The following is an 18,097-nucleotide window of genomic DNA, read 5'->3' on the forward strand; positions in this document are numbered from 1 at the left end:
GCCAAATTTAAAAACAGAACAAGCCTAAACATTGTTTGAACAAAAATATTTGAGAGAGAGAGAGAGAGAGAGAGAGAGAGAGAGAGAGAGAGATTTGTATATAAACATCACCAAGGTCACGACAGCATACACACGGGGGCGGGTGTGCAACACGTACGAGTTTTTGGGGTAAGATTCACCAATCTGGCATTCAACTTCGGATTGGCTGAACGAAGGCAGCCCAAGAGTCTTCTTTGCAACCTCTTCTAGATTTTACTCCAATTTGCAATTTTCTAATTGTTTGTGTGTTGTCATTTCATTAGCTCGAAGGTTTATTACATATTTTAAAATGTTTTTTTATTTAATAAATAATCTTTTTTCTTTTTTTAATAAAAAAAAAAATTTCCTATTTTTTAATAGATTATTTTTTATCTTTTTGACTGATATTTACATTTTCATTTTACTAAATATAATCTTATTTTTTATCGAAATAACAAATGATCCATTTAAATATCTAAAACATTTTGTTAGGCTTTTCAGTAAATATTAATTCATTTCCTTTCTTCATGAAATATGGATTTTTAATTTTTCACTAAATAATGTTTCCATATCTTTTTGATTGATATCTAATTTTTTTTTTTTACTATACACGATCTTGTTTTTTTTTTTATCTAAATAACAAATAATTCATTTAAATATCTGATACTTACATTTTTATTTTACTAAATATAATCTTATTTTTTTATCTGAATAACAAATAATCCTTTTAAATATCTAAAAATTTTTGCTAGGCTTTTCAGTAAATATTCAGATTTTCCTTTTTTCATGAAATATAGATGTTCCCTTACAAGGAATTCAATTTCTTCAAATTTTCCCCATATAATCGCCATTTTGAATTTTCACAGCAATTTTTTTTCTATGAAGGTGATGATCGAATTTTTTTATTTCCTTTTCGATGGATAATTTCGTCCCAATAATTACTTTGAGTTACAAACCCAGATTTGAACCCGAACCCAAAGACAGCCAAAGGAGAACCCAAACCTAAAGACGCCCAAAGAAGAACCCAAACCCAAAGACACCCAAAGAAGAATCGGAACCCAAAAACAGCCAAAGGAGAACTCGAACCCAAAGGCAGCCAAAGAAGAACCCGAACCCAAAGGCAGCCAAAGAAGAACCCAAAACTAAAGACAGCCAAAGAAGAACCCGAACCCAAAGACACCCAAAGAAGAACCCGAACCCAAAGACAGCCAGAGAAGAACCCGAACCCAAAGACACCCAAAGAAGAAGCCGAACCCAGACAGCCAAAGAAAAAGTTAAATCGAACCCTTAACTGAAAGCAGTCAGAGAACATAAACTTTGCCTACGTTCAACAACAACAACAACAACAAAAGTAATAAAACCTTGAATCTAGTCACGATTTATCTCCTAACTCCATCAACACTTCTTCAACAGAGTCAAACACGACACCATATTCAAATAAAATCCATTAATTAATTATGTAAATATGTAAATAAATTAAGATAAACAATCAAACAGAGAACGCAAACCTTCCCTACCCAATTTATTGGCAGAGATTAATTAAACACAAATAAAACATGATTATGGAACCCCATAACTTTCGTACCACACAAGGACGGAAGACTTATGCAGGTATTAAGCTGATTAACATCACTTAATATCACTTAATTATGCACATCAATCAACCACACCTGGCATGTCAACACCTCCACCTGCTTTGCTCTAAGGTCATGCTGTACCTGAAGGCTGAGTTTTTTTTTTTTTTTTTTTTTTTTTGCGTGACTAATATGTGAAATTTACTTTTGGAATAAATATGTCATTATGAAGGACTCGTTGATGCTAACGTGTTGGAAAATATTTTGTTAGTAATTGGGGATGTTATTATAATAAAATTAATGGGTTTTTCTTATGGATCTTTGCTGGTTACTTTTTTATATCCAAAGGGAATGTTCATAGTTCAACGATTCAGTTTGGTGTGGCAGTGTTCATTTATATATATATATATATATATATGTATATATATATATATATATATGTATGTATGTATATATATATATATATATGTATATATATGTGTGTATATATGTGTGTATATATATATATATATATATAGAGAGAGAGAGAGAGAGAGAGAGAGAGAGAGCATGAAAGCTCGTAATAATCATCTCCCAAAAGACTTTATTTAAAAGGACATTGACTAACTTTCAGGACCCCTCCCCAACCCACCACAAAATATAGTGACACTTGACTGATTGATTGATTATCACTTCGATTAATTTTGCCTCGATTGGCTAGTCATGAGTCGGTCTCCTCAATTTGATTAAATATCCTAAAATACTATCAAAATGATTCATCGATTCTGCACAACAACCTGGTGTGTCTATTAACTGGCAGATTCTCATCATCATCATCATCATCATTATCATCATCATCATCATCATCATCATTTCCTCCTACGCCTATTGACGCAAAGTGCCTAGATTAGACTTCGCCTGTTGTCTCTATCTTGAGCTTTTAATTCAATATTTCTCCTTTCATCATCTCCTACTTCGCGCTTCATAGTCCTCAGCCATGTAGGCCTGAGTCTTCCAACTCTTCTAGCGCCTTGTGGAGCCCAGTTGAAATTATGATCCTCATTATTATCTCCTCCTACGCCTATTGACGCAAAAGGGCCTCGGTTAGATTTCGCCAGTCGTCTCTATCTTCAGCTTTTAATCAATACTTCTCCATTCATCATCTCCTACTTCGCGCTTCATAGTCCTCAACCATGTAGGCCTGGGTCTTCCAACTATTCTAGTCCCTTGTGGAGACCAGCTAGTTCCCACAAAACTGTATCTCGCAACAGCTGACCGATTCTGACATTTGTAAAATGGAATCGTAACAACTGACTGATTCTGCCTTCTAAAATGGAATAGTAACAACTGACTGATTCTGACTTCTACAATGGAATCGTAACAACTGACTGATTCTGCCTTCTAAAATGGAATCATAACAACTGGCTGATTCTGACTTCTACAATGGAATCGCAACAACTGACTGATTATATTTTTGAAGAATGACACTGAACCAACAGATCGCTTCGCTTCTCTTATTTCATCACAACAGATTGGTCTCCATTCTGGAAAATGCCATCCACACACCTGTGGTGGCCTATTGGAAACTTCCCTTCCTGGTCATCTAATGGACTGGGGGTTCGAGTCCCGCTCAAGCTCGATAGTCTACTTCCCCATCCTTGTGAGCAAAGGATGGGGGATTGGGAAGCCTATAGATCTATCTGCTGAGTCATCAGCCCCCACTCCCTGGCCATCCCTGGTCCTACCTAGGGTAGAGAAGTTGTCTGGGCGTTGATATTATTATTATTATTATTATTATTATTATTATTATTATTATTACTTGCTAAGTTACAACCCTAGTTGGAAAAGCAGAATGCTATAAGCCAAAGGGCCCCAACAGGGAAAATAGCCCAGTGAGGAAAGGAAAGAAGAAAAAATAAAATATTTTAAGAAGAGTAACATTAAAATAAACATTTCCTATATAAACGATAAAAACTTTAACAAAACAAGAGGAAGAGAAATCAGATAGAACAGTGTGCACGAGTGTACCCTCAAGCAAGATGGTCAGTCTCCAGGGCAGTCTCACTGTCCCTTACCTCTGCCATTCACAAGCGGCATTTAAAACCTCTAAATAGCCTACCCACAACTATACAGCATAACTAACACTAGCGTTACATCAGTGCCACACTCGTGCCTGAGTGGGTGGCTCTGTTAGTCTGTGCCACAAGGATGAGAGCCAAAAAATAAATAAAAATTAAAAATAGGAAACCTCTAATGAGACATATTTCTGTCATCAATGCCATTCGCGTGAAAAGATTCCTTAGGATTAAAATATATCATTATTGAAGATATTCTTGTAGGTTTAGTTTATTAGTCTTTAATATAATATTGGATTTTCTTTACTTTTCTTTATCTCTTGCATTGTTTATACTTTATTCGTGTAATAGTATTTCTTTTTACATACTGGTTTTAGCAGCAGCAGCAGCAGCAGCAGCAGCAGCAGCAGCAGTAGTAGTAGTAGTAGTAGTAGTAGTAGTAGTAGTAGTAGTAGTAGTAGTATATGCTTTTTAATACTGAAATCATATCATAACAAAAAATGTGTTCTGTATATTTATGTAAAAAGTAATAATGATTGTTGTTGTTGACAATCTTGCTGAATTTGAAAAAGAGAGAGAGAGAGAGAGAGAGAGAGGAGAGAGAGAGAGAGAGAGACCAATTAACAGAAGTAGACCAGAAGTACTAGTTACAAGGTTGATCTTTTCTTCACTAAAGAAGAAATAAGACTATCAGTTAATAATGATGTGTATGACAACAGAAGATCCGTAACAACATAATGGAATCTTGAAGTAAAAACACACATCATTGAATTTCAAACTATAAACCAGGAGACATGATTGGCTATGACGTCATCCGGGGACATAATTGGTTATGACGTCATCAAGGGGGGTGGGGCTTATTTCGCCCGGAATCTATGCGGCGACTAAGAGCGATTGAATAAATATACCCCATTTTCACATTCTTCAAATTATTCATATTCAAGATCATGTAAATGAAGAGTGGAATGAAAATTGCTACTCTCCCTCACACCCTTTCAACATTACAATATGAATACACGTACTGTATCTAACCTAAAAATCACTGACTTCATTATAATTATAAGAATCAAAAACATTAATTGCTGTAAAATACATTTTAAAAAATTCAAACCTATTCAAAAATATACTCCTCAAAATAACGATTCATTTGCATCCAATTATAACAACCCACATTAATTCATTACTTACTAAAATATCATATATAAATTTACCAATAAAATTCTATACAATAATACCATGGTTTAGTTTCCAAATCAAACAATTGCTCATAAAAACAAGAGGTTTATCCAATAGAAGCTTAGGTCCTTAATTCTTTATACATATTTTAAAATACTTCAAAAGTTTATTGAAGATTATAAAGTACAAAATACCATCAAAGACAAGGACAAGATCAACTTTGTCCTTGACAATAAGGAAAAACAATTGAAGCCTTTGACGGGCAAAGTCATTTATATACCGAGATATTGTGCCAATAAAAGTGAGAGGGTTCGAGGCAACTCTCTCTCTCTCTCTCTCTCTCTCTCTCTCTCTCTCTCACACACACACAACAGCAACACCAAAAATAAAGAGCAAACTGAGGCATTAATTGTGATGAAAATATTGATATTGCAAGGCAACTTTAGAGGGATGAAAGAAATAAAGATGGTGTATCCAAATATACTGTATGTCCTTTCGTATTCTGAACCCTTAGGAGGTGAAAATCTAATTTCCTTGTTTGTGATTTTCTCGTTATTACTCTACTTAGTTTTTAATATATATATATATATATATATGTATGTATATATATATATGTGTGTATATATATATATATATATATATTTGTATACAGTATACATATACATAAATATATATATATATATATATATACACACACACATAAGTACTTATATATATATATATATATATATACACCGAACAACAAATGCACCAGTTTCTAGCTCACTGCTGGACAAAAACCTAAAACATCTCTTTATTAATGTCTGAGGTTTGGCCCGTTTTCGTTACCACGGTGGCCACTGCAAACCAACCGAGTATGGGTGGCCCTGACTAGTGCAGCTTTGACGATCACGGCAATACACACACCCTTTCACCGCTTTAAGGTAGCCCCACACAGCTTTGGTAATAATGCAATGAATTAATAATATGTGCAATGTTAAATCTTAGCAACTTATTTTGAGAAATATTTTTTTTTAAATTGAAAAGGTAAAAAAAAAAATACTTTTAAAATGAATTTAAATTAAACCAAAATTGGAAATTGGAGAAAAAATAAACACAAACTATATTAAAATAAATTAGGAAAATTATAGAAAATATACAAAATATCAAGAAATTATCACAAATTTCTATAGGACCAAGATAGCAGTCAAAGTAGCGAACTATGAGAGAGAGAGAGAGAGAGAGAGAGAGAGAGAGAGAGAGAGACTCTTCTTGGCAAGAGGACTTGGAAATGCGGTCCAAGAAAGCGACCCACCATCTGATGGGCAAGCTAAACATATCTGCCCTGATTTGCCTCAACGCAAAAGAGAGAGAGAGAGAGAGAGAGAGAGAGAGAGAGAGAGAGAAGGTCTCATTATTCTTTGTACATAACAAAAGCCATTATTAAACTAATGTTATGTTGTAACACTGGTGTTGTGTTATGTAAAGTCATTGGCGTGAAAATATTTATTATACATATGCAGTATATATATATATATATATATACACACACACAATATATATATATATATATACATACTGTATATATATAAATATATATATATATATATATACACACATACACTGTATATATATATATATATATGTATATATATAAGTATATATATATACATACTGTATATATATAAATATATATATATATATACACACATACACTGTATATATATATATATATATATATGGGAAATTTTGAGGACTAGGGGTGTCATCGCTCTTGGAGTCATGCTACTCATGTTATGCTCTCTCTCTCTCTCTCTCTCTCTCTCTCTCTCTCTCTCGTGAATCACTGATACCTGTGTATAAATTTTCATCTCGAACAAAATTATTCTTAAACTTCTAGTTTGCACCATGCACTAAAATTAATCTATTAATATGAATTTATCTTTTTTTTTTTTTTTAAGAAAATACATCTATGCTGACATATTTACATATTTCAATAATAAATCATATACTTAAACTTATCATCAACAATATATCACTACATATTTCACTTTGCCTCCGTCAGTAATGCCTTCAAAAACACACATGATTCCCCCAGCTATTAAAAGACATTCATTTCGCTACTAACTGTCAAACAGTAAACAGTCTTAAGTCTTCCCATAGCTGTTCCTCTATTTTAAGGACCACGTTGCCCACATAAAATCCTAAAACAGAATGCCAAATATTTCAGAACTTTTCGTCAGGGGGGGAAATGAGAACGGAATTATTTTTACATCTCCACCACTTCTTCCTAGATGGCAGCACCGCCGAACCACCAACCAAAACATTGGCTACAAAAATTGCTCGGACTTTCAGAAGCCGGACAGTCAGATGTATAAGGTTTGCCTTTACTTGATTTAAGAGAAAATATGAATAATTCAGGTCACTCTATCTTTATTTTCCTATGCCGTGACATAAATTTATAAATCCGAACTCTATTCCACAAAATAAACATAATTAACAAGTCGAAGCCATAGTCAGTCACATACCATCGAATTGCATCACATAGAAAGTTGGACACTTGATTTGAATAATTGCATACTACTCGTATTTAAGCAATAACATTCCAGTACTAACAATAACAATGTACCTTAACTCGTTCCAGTCCTATCTACCTAAATACTGATCTGTTTGTAATTTTGTATTTTATTAAGCTTTTAAAAAGTTGCAAGTGATGTTTTCATCATTCTAACTTGTAAGATCAATGAAACTTTCAATCATATCTCTCTCAAATATGAAATAAAAGGGATAATATTTCTTTTAGATACAAGTAACTAAAGACCAGTATCGGGAAGAAAAAATAAGCAGGTAGAGTTCAGAAGATTGGAATTTTCGCAACTCTAAAACATGGAGTTCCACGTAATGATCCCATATAAGAAATCTTCCATTACCAGAATATATTGCCTCAAGTGGCGTCATTTTAATGGGCGCCATTTTCATTACCATCTTTCTTTTCAGAGAAAGTCATCTTTGTTTCCCTCTCACATCCCTAACTAAGGCTATTGTGTATATTAATCAGGTAATTTGACATAGTAAATCTTAACTCTAGTGGTTAACTTTTTCCGAGTGAATACCATTTTGACAGCCATTTTGTTTTAATCAGGCCGCCATCTTTGTTTTCAGAGGAAATGGCTTTCGAGAGTGTCACAAAAATAGTTTCCGGTATTTAGCGCAAAATTCCAAATCCTGTCCAATTATATAAAAGCAAAGCAAATCTCGTGGAAGTCCTCCGCTAAAAAAACAGAAATATTCGCGAATTTCGGAACCAGACTAGCTGGCAACACAGTATACCGGTAATACCCAAGGATTACCAGAAGACAAAAAAAAAAAAAAAAAAAAAAAAATGTCTATGTCCTCCTACTGCAGATTCTTTCACTACTGCGAGAAAGCTTTGGGCAACTGCAGCTAGGTAATCTAATGTGAGGGAGAGCACTTGCAAAGGAACATCTCTCAAATTACTACTACTGTAACATGTGACGACGTGATAAGCACTATTACACCGTGGAAGAGATTTGCCTTCTCTCCAGGTCAACCGATGGTATCCCATGAAGAATCAGAGAGAGAGAGAGAGAGAGAGAGAGAGAGAGAGAGAGAGAGATTAATCATTCATACATGTGTTAGCAGCACATGTAATACGTAATACTAGGTAATACCCAACTTAAAGAGTGAAGCCGTAAAGAAAACAGTAGTAGTAGTAGTAGTAGTAGTAGTAGTAGTAGTAGTAGTAGTAGTAGTAGTAGTAGTAGTAGTAGTAGTAGTAGTATTGAGGCTGTTACAATCAAAACAAGAAGTCAACAATTCTCTACCTTATCATCAAAGTCACAAGTACCAGGAAAATTATGACTGGGATAACAAAATAAAGATTTCGTTGGTCACAGGCAGCTAAGTTCATTAATGTTATATGTGCAAATTTAGGGGAAAACACTTGCCATAAAGACCCTACCACTGCTATTGGTCCATATGGTACAACATAAAGTAAATGAGGGTACATTGTAAGTAAGCCTCTAAAACAAGACATCAAACACATAAACTGATATTCTCAGAGTCCAGAAATGTCCCCAAGCCTGGATACAAATATACTGTATATCAACAAGACTAACATCCATTACTATCATTATTACTTGCTAAGCTACAACCCTAATTGGAAAAGCCGGATGCTATAAGCCCAAGGGCTCCAACACGGAAAATTGTCCCGCGAGGAAAGGAAATAAGGAAATACAGTACATAAACTACAAAAGAAGTCTCTAAGATAATCACAAAATAAACGCACACCCAAAGTCACAAGGAATGGCAAACAATACATTTGCGAGTGTTACGAAGCAAGTTCCATTAAATACACTATATTATATTGCCAAAGTAACACACATATATGTCACCAATCATGATCAATTTATATGTAATTTCGGAACAAAGTTTACCATGCAAAAGGCAATATTTAAGTAAAATATCCATTCACCAAACATGATTATACTGTAAGTTATTATTTTACAAATAAAATTGATTCCTTAACGTGTCTGAACCTAATACCATCCCTCACTGGAGTCTAGAACTAACCACTTCTAAAAGGTCCAATGAAAAGTTATTTCAGCAGCTTAGGACAGTGATCTCAGACATGCAAGATTATACTGTAATTTATTATTTTACAAATAAAATTGATTCCTTAACGTGTCTGAACCTAATACCCTCCCTCATTGGAGTCTAGAACTAACCACTTCTAAAAGATGCAATGAAAAGTTATTTCAGCAGCTTAGGACAGTGATCTCAAACATGCAAGATTATACTGTAATTTATTATTTCACAAACAAAATTGTGATTCCTTAACGTGTCTGAACCTAATACCCTCTCTCATTGGAGTCTAGAACTAACCACTTCTAAAAGATGCAATGAAAAGTTATTTCAGCAGCTTAGGACAGTGATCTCAAACATGCAAGATTTTACTGTAATTTATTATTTTACAAATAAAATTGATTCCTTAACGTGTCTGAACCTAATACCCTCCCTCATTGGAGTCTAGAACTAACCACTTCTAAAAGGTGCAATGAAAAGTTATTTCAGCAGCTTAGGACAGTGATCTCAGACATGCAAGATTATACTGTAATTTATTATTTTACAAATAAAATTGATTCCTTAACGTGTCTGAACCTAATACCCTCTCTCATTGGAGTCTAGATCTAACCACTTCTAAAAGGTGCAATGAAAAGTTATTTCAGCAGCTTAGGACAGTGATCTCAGACATGCTACTCTTATCTAAGTGTTGCGAATTCTAACTTTCAGGTTGAAATGTTGCAGAGATTCAGTTGCAAGATGTCATGGGGTTAGTGGTCTAGATAGAAGGAGTAGATGAACAAACGAGTTACTGTGTAGATATAGAAATCGAAGATAGAAACACACACATGGTTGGACGCGACCTGGCCTTTCATTAGAAGGGGCTAGCGTTCGATCCCAAGTATGAGGTAGAAATTTATTTCTATTTGAGCACGATGTTGTGTTGATATTAATCCATACATATACATATATATATATATATATATATATATACATACATATACAACCAATATATCCATTTCTAGTCCACTACAGGACAAAGGCCTTAGAAATATCCTTAGTCATGCCTGGGGTATGAACATTTTCATCACCAGCTGGAAACTGCGGATTGGTGATGGTGGGATACTTTCGTCTGATCGCTCACAGCAAACCAACTTAGTGTTGGTGACCCTGACTAGTACAGCTTTGCTGATCAATGGTGAAACGTTGACCCTTTTATACAAACACACACACACACACACACACACACACACATATATATATATATATATATATAATCTACACACAGTATATTCCATTTTCTTCATTCCACTTTTTTGTTTACAGTTTCTATTTTCTCATACTGCCTCAAATATTCCAATTATTTTCCATTGCTTCACGCCCTTTTTAATCCTTCAATTAACAATCCCTCTACTTTGTTTTCCACAACTCCTAAATCAACATCAATTCCTTTCACTGTCTATCAAGGACACTTACATCTGTAATATATTTTATCTCCTGACCTTTCCCAGAATTCTTCCAAAACTAAATTCATATTTACACTTTTATCTGATTTTAGCTTCAATAAATCTAAAGTTTCTTTCCGCTTCAATAACACAATCAAAAGTATCTATAATTAGCTATTCGATTATTTATTCATCAAAATATCAACAAACAAAAAATTTTACACTTTGATATATGACCGAATTGAAATTTACTTTTAAAAAATGCCATTACATTTCCGTTTTTTATCTTAACGCAATATCCCTATCTAGTAAAAAAAAAAAGTAATTAATTTCCAATCAGCTCAAACAAATAACACGATAAAAAAAAAAAATTCTCATTCAAATCCAATTATGACAATGACAATCGAAGCAAAGAATTTCCGCCAATAAACACTTATTACTGCCAAGTTGTGGAATGATCTACCTAATCGGGTAGTTGAATCAGTTGAACTTCAAAAGTTCAAAGTTGGAGCAAATGTTTTTATGTTGACTAGGCTGACATGAGTCTTTTTAAAGTTTATAAATGACATATCTGTTTTTGATGTTAATAGTTTATATAGGACATATCTGTTTTGACATTACTACTTTAGAATGATTTATTGTTAACTTGTTCTCATCATTTATTTATTTCCTTATTTCCTTTCCTCACTGGGCTATTTTTCCCTATTGGAGCCCTTGGGCTTATAACATCTTGGTTTTTCAACTAGGGTTTTAGCTTGGCTAGTAATAATAATAATAATAATGAAAAAGAAAAAAGCGCGCGCAATGAAACAAGGATTACAGAATCGAGCCACTGCACTGCCATGAAAAAAAAAGCGCGCGCAATGACACAAGGATTACAGAATCAAGCCCAACGGAGTGTTCGCAGCGCACCTGGCGGATTCCTCGTGAATGAAAGTTTAGCCGATGACATCAAGAAAAGAATCAAAAGATGAGGGTTTCCCTTGGCATAACATCCCAACCAGTTACTCAATTGAACAGCACCTGGGATAAGGTTGTTTTTCATCATTACTAACTGAGCGTGAGGCATACGAACCGATATTTATAGCTCCCGAAGAAAGGAAAGTTCTCAGGACAAAGCTTAGTTTGTGATTTTGTTTTTAGATTGATGGGATAAGGTAGAATAACATCTAAATAAAAAGGAAAATGTATGGACCATTCTTTTAATACTTGAGGGATAAAATATGAAATATATTATCATACGATATTTATACCTCACGGAGAGAGGAAAGACAAAGCATAGTATGTGATTTTTTTAGATTGATGGGATAAGGTAGAATAATAACATCTAAATCAAAACAAAAATGTATGGACCATATTATAATAGATTCTCAACTCGATGTGAAAAAAGCATGATATAATGTTTTAACTTGACAGGATAAGAATAATGGGACGATCTTTTTTAAGTAAATGGGATAAAAAGGTGTTCTAACCTTGACAGTATGTGTAGAGGTACATATCACTTCCAAATGTTACTTTTGATTATTTTTAACGTTCTTTATTAGTTGTTTTTAAGCCATGCTAATATGGTTTCCTTAATAGTACATCTAAATGATGAGTTTACTATTTTTTGGCAAGATGATATAATATGGCTTCCATAAAAATACATTTAAATAATAATGATTTATCCTTTCGTCATTCTTGTTTTAATATTTTTATTGAAAAGTTATCACTCTATAGTGCAGAAAAGAAAGAAAACCTGCATGTGTGTATTGTGGATCCTAAAAATTTTCATGACATAAGTTTTAAAAAGTCTTTTAACTTATCTGGATTCTGAACATTAAAACAGTTTCTTTATCTATCTGTCTGTGAAAGCACTGCTATACTGATTAACTTCCAAATTCCAAGTAAGTTTTGGAAATTATCTTCCTTATATAGTTTCACATAAATTGCTTCTATATTTATGAAGGAATAATTCACAAGACATTTTTTTTCTAATTATTTAACCTTGAGGTAAAAGCAGGAGCAAACTATAAAAAATGATAAAAAAAAATAAAAATAAATAAACATTTTAAATAAAACATTTTAATCGCATAATATAAAAAAAAAACTAGCGATATAACATTCACGAGAATATAAAGAGTAAAACATAACATAAAAAAAGGAAATAAATAAAGACAATGAAAATAAAAGAAACTGGAGGAAATGCAGAAATCCCAAAGACGAAAAAATATCACCTATATTGCATGAGTGCTTTTATCTTCGCTTTTAACTTTGATAGCATTTTATCTTAAGACTTCCACCTGAATTATTCTCCTATCTCTCTTGAAGGCCTTTTTATCTGAGTCAGGGTTCCGCCTTGCATTACAACCTACGTCCAAATACTTGGCGACACAAAATTATTTTTAAATGCGACATATTTATCTTTAAATGCAGCAAAATTATTTTTAAATCTGACAATTATTTCTAAATGTGACACAATTATCTTTGAATGCTGTAAGATTATTTTTAAAAGCCACAATATCTTTTTCCAATGGGACAAAATCAATTTTCAAATGCGACAAAATTATTCTTAAATGCGACAAAATTATTTCTAAATGCGACAAAATTATATTTAAAATGACCGAATTATTTTCAAATGTCAAAATTACCTTTAAATGCCACAAAATAATTTTCAAATGCATAACTTCCTGGCACTCATCCAGGCAATCATACTGGCATTTGCTTAATAAGCAAGAGCCCGTGACTGCTCACTAGGACCAGACCTTTACTAATATTAATAAGTTGAATTTAAGGTTCGAGATGTGCCTGAATAAAGTGGGTATATGCCATCAATAGGGTGGCCTCAGGAGTGTGTGAAAAGTAGTCTCTAGCAGAACGAAAGAGGATGTGATTGTGTTGTTGGTTGAAGGAAGTAGAGGATTTGTTAGGGGGAAAATTATGTTAAACTTGTGACCACACCATTCATAATAACTGTTCGATGGAGCCATTCTCATTATATCAAAGCACGGGATCACGAATATACAGTATAGTGTGCAGTATATGCAAAATTGCAGTATTTTGCAACTTGGTTGCAATGCAGAATATTGCAATCAGTGAAAAAAAATAAATTGAAACCTGGCTCTCTCTCTCTCTCTCTCTCTCTCTCTCTCTCTCTCCTCTCTCTCTCATTTCTAAACTTGATATACAATATACGCAAAAATAGCCATAATTTGCAACTTGGTAGCAATGCTGTAGTATTGGCTGAATATCTCTCTCTCTCTCTCTCTCTCTCTCTCTCTCTCTCTCTCTCTCTCTCCAAATATCATCAATGATCATGTTTACAAGCTTAGTATTTAATGGTTTATATTACATAAATATACTAAATATATTAGAAAAAAAAACCTTTCCCTTTTATCGTGTTACCCATAAAAAATAAAACAAATACTTCGGTTTATGTTAGTAAACAAAGCAACAATGTTTTCATAATCCTAATGCGTCAATGAACCCCATAGTTGCGACACTAGAAGAAGTGTTATTCAATGAATCCATTTCATATTATCAAACGATGTTTAGTAGACAGATAAGGAATATAAAGCTTTACATACATCGTTAGTTTTTCGTTTACTAAATCATCATCATCATCTCCAACGCCCATTGACACAAAAGGGCCTAGGTTAGATTTCGCTAGTCGTCTATATCTTGAGCTTTTAAGTTAATACTTCTTAAATTCCTTCATTTCATCATCATCATCTCTTCCAACACCTATTGACGCAAAGGGCCTCGGTTACATTTCACCAGTCGTCTATGTCTTGAGCTTTTAAATCAATACTTCTCCATTCATCATCTACCACTTCACGCTTTATAGTCCTCAGCCACGTAGACCTGGGTCTTACAAATATTCGTTTACAATTTCAAACCACGTGAGTATGTTTCCAATGGAGACAACAAATGTGATGTGAGGGGTCCTGAGTTGGCAGTTTATAGATGCTCATGGACGTGTTTTGAAGCTTATCTAACAACTGATACTATAATATTACTAGTGTACGAGATCCGTCAAAAATGAAGGCTAAATATTTGGATAGATATGCACACACACGCACGCACAAACATATTCACTCCTTTCCACTCCCTCTACATTTCCTGACTACAACAAGGTAGTTTGTGCAATTTGTGGGAGATTGTTGATTTCCGAGTGGTTGCTGTTCAGTGTGACAACATATAAGTGTGTATGTATGTATGTATGTGTGTATATATATATATATATATATACATATATATATATATATATATTTACATATATATACAGGTATATATATATATATATATATATATCTATATCTATATATATATATATATATAATATATATATATATAAATTGTCACACTGAACAGCAACCAGTGTGACAATATATGTGTGAGTATATATATATATATATATACTGTATACAAGCTAGTTTGGGCAATTTGAGGAAGATTGTTGTTTTGCGAGTGGTTGGCGTTATATATATATATATATATACTGCAATATATATATATATATATATATATAATTCTACAGACAGCCTTCCAAAAACTCGAATCTTACCATAGACCTTTAATTTCAAAGCAAGTACCTAAAGAATGAAATGAACATTGCAAAGACGAATAACAGTTGAAATGAACGCTTCTAAGGGCTACTAAAGCTTCCCTAGAACTTATGGCCATCAATATTCGAATAGAATGTTCTATCATCTTTGTGAAATGCAAATAATGAGATTTAACGTTGTTATGATTATGAATTATATAATTTAGCCCTAATACACAGCACTGGGACCAGGGAGGCTATTCAGGGACTAATTGCAGTTGAGGGAGATCAGCATTACCTCAACAAAAGGAGGATAATTAAAATAATAATCTATTTTCAGTTAGAAAAAAAGAAAAAAAACTTTCTAAGTAATAGTCTGATAACTTCTACATTTTGTATATAATAATAATAATAATAATAATAATAATAATAATAATAATAATAATAATAATAATAATAAACAATAATAATAATAATAATAATAATAATAATAATAATAATAATAATAATAATAATAATAATAAAACATTCATTGTTTATGTAGGTAAATTTTGCAGAGATATGCATTATGAAAACATACTTTTCACAAGCAATTATCAAACCATAATTAAAAATATACGTTATATGAAATACCTCTAAGTCAGTTATATATAAACATATATATATATATATATATATATATATGTGTGTGTGTGTGTGTGTGTGTTGTGAGTGTGTGTGTGTGCATGTGTGTGTATTTCAATTATTAATTCGATAAAACAAATATATAATATATACTGGTTATGTAAAAACTTAACGTTTTAAATGTAACTTGCCAGCATACAGTAATAAAATGTTCATAACTTAAAAAATTCTATAAAAGTTATCATAAATCACAAGGATAATTCATGAAATCATACAAATATTCTAAGAAAAGTATAAATATGTGAATAATAATCAATAATTATTAATTAATAATTAATACAGACATGCTCATGTTTACTCCACCTGGTCAAACGCAGATCAGAACTTCAGATGTGGGTCCCACCGGGAGAACAAAAACGAAAAAAAAAGTATTGTATTCGGTCTCTTCCGTAGAAGGAAAAGATAGAAACAACCTCTTCAGATTCCTCTGCTATACTTTAGAAGCTCAGATTTCCACGGTAAAAATACTTAAGAGACTCCGGAAAGTCCGTAATAATTTCTGGATGTTAATTATTCCTTTAATTTGTCTAATACTTCTTTTAAGATATATTTTTTGTTGCAGGATAACCTGGTGGAAAGATTAAAAAAAACGATGAGAAATACTGTGTATATATATATATATATATATATATAAACATACATACATATATATACATATATATATATAATACATATACATATATATATACATATATATATATATATATATATATAAATATATATATATACATATATATATACATACATATATATACATATAATATATACATACATACATATATATATATATACATATACATATATATATACATATATATATATATATATATATATATATATATATATATACATATATATATAAATATATATATATATATATATATATATATATGGTGACGATCTATGATAATTAGATTCACTTTAACCGCTCGTGAAAGCATATAAAATTACGAAAATCGCGAATTCAGAGGTGAGTGGCTTACGTTGGTCTTTCAATCACTTTTTCAGAAGGTAGAATTCTCATCTCTACCTTCTTCTGTATTTCCCAATTAATTCTACAATATGATTATATTCAATCAAGAAAAGAAAACCTATTAATACACAATCATTTCCTCGCTGTGACGAGGGTCGTAACCTTAGTGGTCGAATGTCCGTCTGAAGAATCTTTTAATTTTTTGAGTTTTTCTCTATTAAATCCCACTTTTTTTCAGAAGCACCGATTTGATTCTCCACTCCCCTTTATTTCGACGGGATTGACTTTAAATCACACATGGATAAACTAAAATGGAAACAATTGAATGATATAATCAGGTCACTCGAAGTATAAGCCACTTAGAGACGAACAAAAAACCCCCAGGGTGACGAAGAGCCAGAGTTCCCGGTCAGGCCAAGAGACGGGTTAGTGAAGTACTGTGAGCCAAACCAATGTGTACCTCGCCAACCATGGCCATGGGCCTACCACTAGGAGCAGGAGTAGAAGCAGAAGGGGCCCTAGCTGAGGCCTACCACTAGTAGCAGGAGCAGGAGTAGAAGCAGAAGGGGCCATAGTTGAGGCCTTCATTAATAGAAAAAGCAGATTACACCAAGAGATCACAAGAGCAGGCAAAGACAATGGCCACTGTCAGAGCAGATGGGATATAGAGCAGGTGCCCGATCAGTACAGGTATTAACGGCAGAGAGGGATAAAACTTCAAGGTTTCCAGCACATATAAAAAAGAAAAACATTAATAGAAAAAAAAACAGGTTACACCAAGAGATCACAAGAGCAGGCAAAGACAATGGCCACTCTCAGAGCAGAAGGGATATAGAGCAGGTGCCCATCAGTACAGGTATTAACGGCAGAGAGGGATAAAACTTTAAGGTTTCCAGCACACATAAAAAAGAAAAATAGAAGGGTTCTACATAGGTCATCCATCAGTAAGGCCAAACAACAACCATAAAGTCGAGAATGCACACTTACAACAGAGAACGCAAAACGTTATAGCCGAGGAAAATACTAAAAACAGCCATGAACACAGAAGGCCCCGGTGTTTCATCAGAGAAAGCAGACAGTGACAC

At 33.0% G+C, this 18,097-nt stretch overlaps 1 long non-coding RNA gene across 1 annotated transcript in view; it reads right to left on the minus strand.

Moving 5' to 3' along the window:
* LOC137628335 (uncharacterized) overlaps positions 1–17,447 on the minus strand; it is a 28,050-nt gene extending 10,603 nt beyond the window's left edge. The window contains exons 1-2 of the long non-coding RNA XR_011041338.1: positions 17,384–17,447; positions 16,343–16,607 (exon numbers count right to left, since the gene is read on the minus strand). This is a non-coding gene — a long non-coding RNA (uncharacterized lncRNA). The remainder of the gene's footprint in view (positions 1–16,342; positions 16,608–17,383) is intronic.
* Positions 17,448–18,097: the final 650 nt, after the last annotated feature.

This window comes from Palaemon carinicauda, chromosome 36, assembly GCF_036898095.1.
Source record: "Palaemon carinicauda isolate YSFRI2023 chromosome 36, ASM3689809v2, whole genome shotgun sequence".
Lineage (NCBI taxonomy): Eukaryota > Metazoa > Arthropoda > Malacostraca > Decapoda > Palaemonidae > Palaemon > Palaemon carinicauda.